The sequence below is a fragment of the Rhinopithecus bieti genome, unplaced genomic scaffold, assembly GCF_001698545.2.
Source record: "Rhinopithecus bieti isolate Rb0 unplaced genomic scaffold, ASM169854v2 scaffold_11161, whole genome shotgun sequence".
Lineage (NCBI taxonomy): Eukaryota > Metazoa > Chordata > Mammalia > Primates > Cercopithecidae > Rhinopithecus > Rhinopithecus bieti.
This window is the reverse complement of record NW_016806937.1, coordinates 2,298,334-2,307,435: the sequence shown is the minus strand read 5'-3', so window position 1 is coordinate 2,307,435 and position 9,102 is coordinate 2,298,334.

Here is a 9,102-nt window from a genome sequence, read left to right as displayed (position 1 = left end):
CCAGGAGTTCAAGACCAGCCTGGGCAAAATAGGGAGACTCTCTCTACAAAAAAAAAAAAAAAAAAATTAGCCAGGCATGGTAGTTTGTGCCTGTAGTCCCAGCTACTCAGAAAGCTGAGGTGGGAGGATTGCTTGAGCCCAGGAGGTTGAGGCTGCAGTGAGCTGCGATCACACCACTGTGCACACCAGCCTGGGCAACAGAGCAAGACTCTGTCTCAAAAACAAAACAAACCAAAACAGAACAAAACGATGTTCTTCTTTTCCTTCTGAACTCTCACCAGAAATGCCTTTAATGTTCATATTTCTACCAACATTCTGTTCATAACTATATATTATTTGCGTTTATGGAAGTTTTCTCTTCCATGCTCCTAATTTCCTTCTGAGCCCTCAACATCAGCATCTTTTCTTTTTCTTTTTCTTTTTTTTTTTGAGATGGAGTCTAGCTCTGGCACCCAGGATGGAGTGTAGTGGTTCCATCTCAGCTCACTGCAACCTCCACCTCCTAGGTTCAAGTGATTCTCCTGCCTCAGCCACCCGAGCAGCTGGGATTGCAGGCGCCCGCCACTACTCCCGGATACTTTTTGTATTTTTACTAGAGACAGGGTTTCACTGTGTTGATCAGGCTGGTCTTGAACTCCTGAACTTATGATCAGCCTACCTCAGCCCCCCAAAGTGGTGGGATTACAAGCATGAGCCACTGCACCCACCCAGAATCTTTATTTTTATTTTATTTTATTTTATTTTATTTTGGAGACAAAGTCTCGCTCTGTTGCCCAGGCTGGAGTGCAGTGGTGTGATCTCAGCCTCTGCCTCAGCCTCCCCAGTAGCTGGGATTACATGCGCCCCCACCACACCCAGCTAATTTTTGTATTTTTAGTAGAGATGGGGTTTCACCATGTTGGCCAGGCTGGTCTCAAACTCCTGACCTCAAGTGATCTGCCTGTCTCAGGCTCCCACAGTGCTGAGATTATAGGCATGAGCCACTGCACCCAGCCAACATCAGTATCTTTAATATCTATATATATATAGATATAGATATTGGTACCATTCTTCTTCTTCTTCTTCTTTTTTTTTTTTTTTTGAGATGGAGTCTTGCTCTGTCGCCCAGGCTGGAGTCTCACTCTCTGTATGCTGGCTCCTCTTAGACTTCTGCCATAAGTGGAAGCAGCACAAAGCCCTCCCCAGACGCTGAGCAGAGGCTGGTGCCATGCTTCTGGTACAGCCTGCAGAAGTGTCAGCCTAATAAACCTCTTTTCTCTTTTCTCAATAAATTACCCAGCCTCAGGTAATCCCCCATGACCACACAAAGGGACTAAGGCAGGTTGCCATGTCAAACTACCAGAAACTTGGTAACTTAAGAACAGAAATTTATTCTCAGCTTTGGAGCCCCAAATTCCTACATCAAGGGCCACACTTCCTCTGAAGTTTCTAGGGGAGAATGGTTCCTTGTCCCTTCCAGCTTCGGGTGGCTCCAAGTGTTCCTTGGCTTGTGGCTGCATCACTTCAATCTCTGCCTCCATCTTCACCTGGTCTTCGCCTTTCTGTGTATCTCTGTGCGTGTGGTGGTTTTTTTGTTTCGGTTTTGCTTTTGTTTTTAAAGATGAAGTCTTGCTCTGTCACCCAGGCTGGAGTGCAGTGTTGCGATCTCAGCTCACTGCAACCTCCGCCTCCTGGGTTCAAACGATTCTCATGCCTCAGCCTCCGGAGTAGCTGGGACTACAGGCTCGCACCACCATGCCCGGCTAATTTTTGTATTTTTAGTAGAGTTGGGGTTTCACCATGTTGGCCAGGCTGGTGTCGAAGTCCTGACCTCAGGTGATCCCTTGCCTCGGCCTCCTTACAGGCGTGAGCCACCGCGCCCACCCCTCTGTGTGTTTTTCTTATGAGATGCTTGTCACTGGACTTAGGGCCCACGTGAATAATTCTGGATGATCTCATCTTGAGATCTTTAATGACATCTTCAAAGACCTTTTATTAAATAAGGTTACATTCATAGGTTTTGGGTAATAGGATGTGGATGCATCTTTTCAGGGCCACCATTCAACCCTCTATACTTCCTAATCTCCTGCAGGCCTTTACTAAAAGATGATCTGCTAAGGAAGACCTTCTCTGATCACATTATTTATTTATCTATTTGTTTATTTATTTATTTTGAGATGGAATCTCACTCACTCTGTTGCCCAGGCTGGAGCACAGTGACATGATCTTGGCTCACTGCTGCCTCTGTCTCCCAGGTTCAAATGATTCTGCCTCAGCCTCCCAAGTAGCTGGGATTATAGGCACCCACCACCATGGTCGGCTAATTTTTTTTTTTTTTTTTGAGATGGAGTCTTGCTCTGTTTCCCAGGCTGGAGTGCAGTGGCACGATCTCAGCTCACTGCACCCAGGAGGCAATCTCCACCTCCTGGATTCATGCTATTCTCCTGCCTCAGCCTCTCAAGTAGCTGGGACTATAGGCATGCGCCACCATGCCCAGCTAATTTTTGTATTTTTAGTAGAGATGGGGTTTCACCATATTAGCCAGGCTGGTCTCGAAATCCTGACCTCAGGCAATCCACCCACGTTGGCCTCCCAAAGTGTTGGGCCTCTGAGTAGCTGGGACTATAGGCGTATGCCACCATGCCTTGCTAATTTTTGTATTTTTAGTAGAGACAAGGTTTCACCATGTTAGCCAGGCTGGTCTCGAACTCTTGACCTGAGGCAATCCACCTGCCTTGGCCTCCCAAAGTGTTGGGATTATAGGTGTGAGCCACCATGCCCAGCCTAATTTTTGTATTTTTAGTAGAGATTGAGGCTACTAAATCTCTACTAAATGTTGGCCAGGCTACTTGAACTCCTGAGCTCAAGTGATCTGCCCACTTCGGCCTTCCAAAGTGCTGGGATCACAGGCATGAGCCACTGTGTGGCCAACCACATTATTTAAAAGCATATCCTCCCTCCACATTCCAGCCCTCCTGGTCTATATTAGTTTGTTATCATGCTGCTAATAAAGACATACCTGAGGCCGGGCAATTTATAAAGGAAAGTGGTTTAATAGACTCACAGTTCCACCTGGCTGGGGAGGCCTCACAATCATGGTGGAAGGTGAAGGAAGAACAAAGGCACGTCTTACATGGTGGCAGGCAAAAAGAATGAGAATCAAGTGAAAGAGGTTTTCCCTTATAAAACCATGAGATCTTCTGAGACTTATTCACTACCATGAGAACAGTATGGGGGAAACTGCCCCCATGATCCAATTATCTCCCACTGGATCCTTCCCACAACAGGTGGGAATTATAAGAGCTACAATTCAAGATGAGATTTGGGTGGGGACGCAGCCAAGCCATATCACTGTCCTCTCTCCTGGTTTGATTTTTCTCAGTAATACTTACTCTCAGGCACACCATGCGTAGTTCACTGATGTATTGATTTTTATGTCTGTTTCCCTACTAGAATATAAACTCCATGAAAATAGATTGTCTATGTGTTTTTCTTTGCTGTATTCCCAATGCACAAAACAATCCTGGGAACACAGAAGACACTCAGTAAATAACAGGAAAGAAGAAATAAATGACTGATCATAGTGAGTGCCAAGTTCTGCATTAAATAGAAGGATACAAACAGTGCAGGAGGAACACAAAGGAGGGATCAGTGGTTCCGGTTGTGTTTGGGCATCTTGTAAGCATCACAAAGAGGACATACCTGAGCTGAACCAAGTGGGAATGGGGAGTGTTGGGGCTCTCCAGAGGCAAGAAGAGTGGAACCAAGATCCAGAGTGTGTCTGGGAGAGGATGAAGAGGCTGCTGCCACTGGTCAATGGCCTGTAGAGAAAGAAGGAGAGAAAAGGGAAGGAATGGTGCAGGTGAGGCAGGGGCCTCTTTGGCCTATGGGCTGCCAGTCTCCCCAGGCTTTGCTGCTGTGAACCTCCATGATGGGAGAGAACATCCATGTCTGGGCACCTCCCAGTAGGAGATGCAATTTGGTGATTCCTCCCCAAAAATATCTGAAACAGGGAAGCCCCACAGTTACTCTCAGTGACCACATATGTCAAGGTGCACTGGTCAGCCCTCTATTGTTTGCAAGCAACTGAAGCCCAACTCAGACTGACTTCAGCTTAAAAGGGCACTTATTGGTCCCGGTATCTGAACAGTGGTGAGGTAGATCTCACTTTAGGCCTAAGTGCATCCAGGGTTCAGTGTCACCAGTAATCCATCTCACTTCCCCTGCAGGGACTCTCAGGCAGGCCACAACTCCAACACTCACACCACTCAGCCAGGCGGGATGGCATCCAGCAGTTCTGAATCTACAAGCCCATCAGAAAACCACCTTTCTGGTGGGCCCGGTGGCTCACTCCTGTAATCCCAGCACTTTGGGAGGCCTAGGTGGGTGGATCACCTGAGGTCAGGAGTTCGAGACCAGCCTGGTCAACATGGTGAAACCCCATCTCTACTAAAAATACAAAAATTAGTTGGGTGTGGTGCTGGGCACCTGTAATCCCAGCTACTCAGGAGGCTGAGGCAGGAGAATCGGTTGAACCCAGGAGGCGGAGGTTGCAGTGAGCCAAGATCGTGCCATTGCAAGGTTAGCTTTGATGGGGCACGGCAACCTTGGGTCATGCAGTCATCTTTGAACCAATCACTATAGCCAGCAGGGTGTAATCTGCTGACTGGCCAGGCTTGAATCACGTGACCAGCCTTGCATCTGAGAGGTCAAGCCAACCCTTCCCCCAACCAAGGGGACTGAAAACTGAGCATGGCTTTGATTCCTCCAAGGAAAATCCAGCTACTGGTATGAGAAGAAGGCAGGATGGGTTCTGGAAAGCCATGAGCCAGAAACAGCTCTTGTCACTGAGCCTGCGGCTAATGTGAAATGAGCTGCTGGAACACACTTTGCTACATCAGCTGGCTCTCTCATTCACTCAAGAAGACACACTGGGGAGACATGATTTTAGGGTGTGGCTGATACAGTCAGGCCCCTGCCTTTACTGGCCCAGGTGTGCTGGCCCAAATCCCAACTGCCAGCTCCTGCATTTCTTTTTATTTATATTTATTTATTTAGAGACACAGTTTCACTCTGTCACCCAGGCTCGAGTGCAGTGGTGTGATCTCGGCTCACTACAACCTCCACCTCCCGGATTCAAGCGATTCTTCTGCCTCAGCCTCCCTGGTAGCTGGGACTACAGGCCTGTGACACCAAGGCCAGTTAATTTTTGTATTTTTTGTAGAGATGGAGTTTCACTGTGTTGGCCAGGCTGGTCTTGAACTCCTGACCTCAAGTGATCTGCCCGCCTCACACCCTCAGAGTGCTGGGATTATGGGCATGAGTCACCACGCCCAGCCACATATATACTTTAAAATCACATATTAGGTACAACTTTAGAAATGTAACTTTGTTCCCTCTGTCATATTCCATTAAATGAGTATGTCTACATTTTACATCACTCTCTGCACATGCATCCGCCCTCTCTTTGTCATTGTCACTGTGCTTACTCTCTGAGTGTCTCTCAGCTTTCCAGTGTCACTGCCATCTAAGTGTTTGTAACACCTAAGATGCTGTCCCTGGAAATTTAACACAAGTCACAATTATCTACTTGCAAAATATTACGTCCTGCAGGTATACTTCATTTTTTGTGTATACACAAACCATTTGATGAATTTTCACAAATAGAACCCATTCTCTGGGCGAGGTGGCTCACGCCTGTAATCCCAGCACTTTGGGAGGCCGAGGCAGGCAGATCACGAGGTCAGGAGATCGAGATCATCCTGGCTAACACAGTGAAACCCTGTCTCTACTAAAAATACAAAAAAATTAGCCTAGTGTGGTGGCGGCGCCTGTAGTCCCAGCTCCTCGGGAGGCTGAGGCAGGAGAATGGCGTGAACCCGGGAGGCGGAGCTCGCAGTGAGCCGAGATGGTGCCACTGCACTCCAGCCTGGGGGACAAAGCCAGACTTATCTCAAAAAAACAAAAAACAAAAAAACAACAAAAAAAAACAGAACATGCCCAGTTCGCCAGAATGCCCCTCATGCTCCTCCTGGTCACTATCCCCCACCACAAGGGGAAACACTGTCTTTACTTCTAACGTCGCGGTTGGTTTGGCCTGTTGTTTTTCCCTTTTGACTTCATTTCTTTCTCTTTCATTCTCCTTTCTGTCTTCCCCCTTCCTTCCTTCCCTCCGTACCTCCTTTCCTTCCTTTCTTCTTTATCTCTTTCTACTTTTCTCTCTTTCTTTTTCTTTTTCTTTTTTTGAGACAGTGCCTCACTCTGTCGCCTAGACTGGAGTGCAGCTGTGTGATCTCATCTCCAATTCGTGATCTCGTCTCCAACTCGTGATCTCGTCTCCAACTCCTAATCTCAGATGATCCATCTGCCTGGGTCCCACGAAGTGCTGGGATTACAGGCGTGAGCCACCACGCCCGGCCTTGACTTCATTTCTTTATTTATGATATAGGATTTTGGTTTTTTTCTTTTCTTTTTTTTTTTTTTGAGACAGAGTCTCGCTCTGTCGCCCAGGCTGGAGTGCAGTGGCGCGGTCTCAGCTCACTGCAAGCTCCGCCTCCCGGGTTCGCGCCATTCTCCTGTCTCAGCCTCCCGAGTAGCTGGGACTACAGCCTCCCGCCAAAAAATTAGCACACGGCTAATTTTTTTTTGTATTTTCAGTAGAGACGGGGTTTTACCATGTTAGCCAGGATGGTCTCGATCTCCTGACCTCGTGATCCGCCCGCCTCAGCATCCCAAAGTTCTGGGATTGCAGGCGTGAGCCATCGTGCCCGGCCTTGTTTTCTTTATTTTTTGTTTTATATAGGTTTCTCTTAAAATATGTTTTACATTGCGGTTTTATATATTTTAAAGTTGCAATTTTATCCATTTTTAGAATGAATATAATGGTGTTAATTTCATTCATGGTGTTGTACAACCATCACCACTATTTCCAAAACTTTAAATCACTCCAGAGACTCTTTAACCATAAAGCAATACCTCCTTATTTCTCCATAATCCCAACCCCTGGGAACTTGCAATCTCCTTTCTATCTCCATGAATTTTCCTATTCTAATTAATTTTTTTTTTTTTTTTTTTTTGTAGAGAGATGGTTTCACCATGTTGCCCAGGCTGGTCTTGAACTCCTGGACTCAATTGATCCACCTGCTTCGGCCTCCCAAAGTGCTGAGATTACAGGCATGAGCCACCGCACAGGCTGAATTTGCCTATTCTAGGTAGTTCTCACAATATTTGTTCTTTTGTGTCTGGTGTATTTCCCTTAGCATGTTTTCAAGGTTCGTCCATGTTGTAGCATGTATCAGAACTTCATCACTTTTATTCCTTTCTATAGCTGGATCACATTTTATCTGTTCATGGACACTTGGATTGTTTTTACCTTTTACCTTATTTGGTCTGTTTTTTGTTTGTTTGTTTGTTTGTTTGTTTTGAGTCAGAGTCTCGTTCTGTCACCCAGGCTGGAATGCAGTTGCATGATCTCGGCTCACTGCAACCTCCGCCTCCCAGGTTCAAGCGATTCTCCTGCCTCAGCCTCCTGAGTAGCTGGGAATACAGGCACCTGCCACCATGCCTGGCTGATTTTTGTATTTTTAGTAGAGATGGGGTTTCACCATGTTGGTCAGGCTGGTCTCGAACTCCTGGCCTGTAGTGATCCACCCGACTTGGCCTCCCAAAGTGCTGGAATTGACAGGTGTGAGACACTATGCCTGGCCTCAAGTACCCCTTTCAAAGTAATCTTTTTTTTTTTTTTGAGATGGAGTCTCACTCTGTCGCCCAGGCTGGAGTGCAGTGGCCGGATCTCAGCTCACTGCAAGCTCTGCCTCCCACGTTCACGCCATTCTCCTGCCTCAGCCTCCCGAGTAGTTGGGACTACAGGCGCCTGCCACCTCGCCCGGCTAGTTTTTTGTATTTTTTAGTAGAGACGGTGTTTCACCGTGTTAGCTAGGATGGTCTCGATCTCCTAACCTCATGATCCGCCAGTCTCGGCCTCCCAAAGTGCTGGGATTACAGGCTTGAGCCACCGCACCCGGCCTCAAAGTAATCTTTAAAGGATTTGTTTACAGTGTTATTTAACACTTGCAATTGTGAAGTCATATCCCCAGGAAAAATTACCAAATCTGCATTAAATTTGCCTCTTTTTTGCCCCAACTAATTCTTTTGGATGACTGCCATAAACATCCCAAATTAGAATTCTCTGAGGTCATTTCAGGCTATTGTGTCTTCCCCAAATAGTACTTCCTTGTTTGAAATAATCGGAAAACATCAGGTAATGCAAGACCTTCTATGAGAACTTGTACATACAGGGACTCTCTCTTTTCTGAGTAATTATTTTGGAAGGGGAAAAAAAAGCGTGCCTAATATTCAGGAACAGCTGGTCTGTACAGAAGTATCTGTTGTTCCATTGTTGTAACAGAAAATGATTGGAAATGCCCAAATATCCTAATTGAATTATTTGTTTCAGTGGAATACTAAAGAACCATTTAACAAAATCAAGGTGAATTTTTGCATAGGACTATAGACTTAAGAAGTATGCATCTCTTTTTGTATATACACAATCTATTTGGAAGGAATTGTAGTCGGTGATGGGAAGGGGAAGGGTTACAGAGGTGGGAGGGAGAGTTACGTAGCTTTGCAGATAATTTGGAGCTTTCAAAACATGTTTTTACCCACATACATTTATTATTTATTCTAAAAAAACTAATTTAAAATGTAAAAGACTGGGCATGGTGGCTCATGCCTTAATCCCAGCACTTTGGGAGGTCAAGGCAGGAGGATCGCTTGAGCCCAGGAGTTTGAGACCAGCCTGGGCAACAAAGTGAGCCCTCATCTCTACAAAACATTTTTAAAAAATTAGCCAGGCATGGTGGCACGTGCCTGTAGTCCCAGCTTCCTGAGAGGCTGAGGTGGGAGGATCGATTGAGCCCAGGACTTCAAGACTGCAGTGAGCTGTGATCCTGCTGCTGCACTCCAGTCTGGGTGACACGGGGAGACCTTGTCTCAAAACATTTTTTAAAAATTATGAAATATAGACGTTTGAAAAAGAATTAAAATTTTCATCCCAAGAATTGTATGCAATCATTTTGTCTAAGCCCTTAATGGTTCCCTTCAAAGCTGTCAAAAATTTCCCCT